Raw genomic sequence first — 3103 nt, forward strand, 5'->3', positions numbered from 1 at the left:
GGCCAAGTCACTTCCACACTCAGTGCCTCAGTTTCCCCATTTGTAATAACTGGGAGATGGCTACTGACCTCCTTGGTAAAATATGTTGAGATCTACGGAGGACAAGCAAAAAGAAGAGAAGAGCACGATATTGCTATTATAATACACAGATTCTTCTACTATACACTATGCCAAATGGATTTAAAACCATTTGGAAATCTAGAACCCCCATGAGATTTTTAGATCAAGCAAAGAATCTGGAACCTGTATGGTTTGAAAACACTCCAGAATCCAGTGGGGTCCTAGCACCAGTCAGGAATCTAGAACTCATGGACCCTATTGAGTGTCAACTCATTGAGAGATTTAAAATGAAGATTCCAGAGCCAGCCAGTGATGCATAACCCAGGAAAATCAGTTAGGTTAGAACACATTGAGAGATCTAAAACAAAAGAGATTCTGGAGCCAGCTAGTGATCTGAAACTCTGGAATACACACTGAGTTTCATAACGTTGAAAGACAAAAGAACACCAGGTTCTAGAGCCGGATAATGATCTAGAATCTTTAAAGACTGATTGACTTTGAAAAGATTGAGAGACCTAGAACACATGGGATTCTGCAGATGATAAGGAATCTGGAATCCCAAGGACACTGCTCGGTTTATAAACATTGAGATACCAGGAACCCATCATGTTTTAGTTCAATCAGGGATGAAGGAACAGGTGAGATGACAATTTTCCAATGCTCTCTTACTCCAGGCACTTTCAGGTCATCTCCAGTTCTAATCCCTCAACTTCTGTCCCTTGTTTTCCACTGGGTTCAGGTACTTCGCTGCCAAGATCATCAACAAAAGCTGCCTTGACCAGAGCGATAATTGACATCCTGAGCACCTGCTGGAACCTCTCCCCCAAAAAGATGTAGAGGATGGGGGTGCAGCAAGTTTTTAAACACGTCAGGAGGGTCTAAATAAGCAGGAAGGCATTCGTGACCGACACTGGCAACGCATTCTTGTAGAGCAGCAGAGCATGGCAGAGGTGATAGGGCAGCCAGCAGATGAAGAATGACGCCACTTCAGTCACCATGACTTTGAAAGGCTTCCTGCTCCGCGCCAGTCCCATTTTCTTCATCTCCAGCCCTGTCCCGCTGTGGCATCCCACGTTTGTGCAGAGGCGCAGCAGGAAGCCTATCAAGAACTGCACCATGAACAGGACTGGATGGAGACATGTTCTCCATGCCTGTGTCTTGGTTTTGTCCCCCTCTCCAGAGAAGGTGTAACTATTGGCGCAGGCGAACCTGCCCCCTCCATCTCCAGGAGCTCCCAGAAACTCAGTTAGGGAGAGCTGAGAGTGAAGGAGACCACCTACATGCTCGTGAACAGCTTCCTGACCAGGGCAATGGTGCAGGGATGCCGGGACCTGAGGGGAGGCAGGTGAGGGTGCAATGGTCCAGACTGCTGAGGATGAGGTTGAAGATGGTGGAGAGTATGCCCAGGGAGAGGAAGGTATTGAGGAGCTCATACATCGCCGTACCAAAGACCCAGCAGAAACCAAGGCTGATGTAGACACGAACAGAGTTATAAAGCAGGAGATGAGGACCGGATGGAAGGACAAGAGGGACGTCATCAACATCCTCATCCTCAACCCAAGAACCGACAGGCAGAGCCCACAGCCAGCCTCACCAGGGTGGTACCACCTGCAGCTGCCACTTGACTTCCCTTCCCAACTAGCTGGGGGTTGCTCCCATTGACTGCAGGGCTGGCAGGGCAGGCGGAGGAGCTGTGAGTGGCCGTGCTGGCTGGAAAGGCAAAGGGGCAGTCAGGGGTCGGGCCGTTCAGGAAGGCGGAGGGGCCGTGAGGGGCTGGGCTGGCTGGGAAGTGGAGGGGCCATGAGGGGCCGGGCTGGCCAGGAAGGCGGAGGGGGCATGAGGGGATGGGAAAGAGGAGGGGCCGTGAGGGTTCAAGCCAGTCGGCAAGGTGGAGGTGCGGTGAGAGTCCGGGCTGGTTGGGAATGCAGAGGGGCCATGAGACCCTAAGGAGGTGCGAGAATAACACAGGGGATTGGAGAAGACGAAGAGCTATATGCTAAATATGATAAAGACTAAAAAAAGACCCACCCTGATGGTTTCTCCACCCACAATTTTTAAAGCAGGACTCAATGGTATTTCTAACACTTCTTGGGCAGTTCTGAGCTCAGTGTCTGCAGCACCTGGTTGCAAGCGGCCCCCTGAATCCAACAGCCCTTTCCTCTCTGCACACTCACGTCCAACTCCGGGGCATCAGCCCGGCCACACTCATGCCAGCCGCCGTGGACAAATCTCTGGGGCACGTGCCTCTTTGAGAGCCCCGTTTAAGCTCTAGTCCCTTTGGACACATGACTCCCTCCAATGGGTGGCAGGTGATGTTGATATTTGCCCAGGGGGTCCTGCAGCTCCCAACATTTCTGTGCTTTCCGGCTTGGCTGGACAGTAGTGAATGGTCTATGGAGCTTGGCTGGGCAGTAGTGAATTATCCAATGGACCAACGGGGCCTGTGCCTAGGGCCTCTGGTCAATTGGGGGACCCAAAAAAATGGACACTCCCAAGAGCGGATATGCCAAAGCACTGGAAGAAGCATTGGGTGGGCAAGGAGGCGAAAATCCTAGCACCCCGACACCACTCCCCGGCAGAAGCACCAGGTCAGGCGGGAGATGCCCCGCACCCAGACCCCCACTGCATCCCTGGCACTTGCTCCCTGCTGAGACCTCAGGATAGTGGTTAGAGCAGGGGAGGGGTGACTCAGGACATCTGGGTTCTAGCCCCAGATCTGGGAGGGGTGTGGTGTCTAGTGAGTTAGAGAGGCTGGGGCTGTTTCTTAGGTGTTTTTTTTTTTCTTAGACAGTGTCTGAATGATTATTTCCAAATTTGGTTTGTAGCTTCTCCATCTCACAGAGCAGCTGGAGGCGGAGCATGTAGAAGACACAGAGTTAAGGGGAGAGACCTCAACACACAGGGCAGCACAGACTCACAGACACTTTGCTGGGCAAACACACACCATCCGCGTCTCTCTCTGTGCTGAGTCCTGCGCTGCCCAGGTGAGTTGAGACTGTCATAACTATAAAGGGAAGGGTAACAGCTCTCCTGTGTACAGTAC

The sequence above is a fragment of the Terrapene carolina genome, unplaced genomic scaffold, assembly GCF_002925995.2.
Source record: "Terrapene carolina triunguis isolate 2854851 unplaced genomic scaffold, T_m_triunguis-2.0 Scaffold771, whole genome shotgun sequence".
Classification (NCBI taxonomy): Eukaryota; Metazoa; Chordata; order Testudines; family Emydidae; genus Terrapene; species Terrapene triunguis.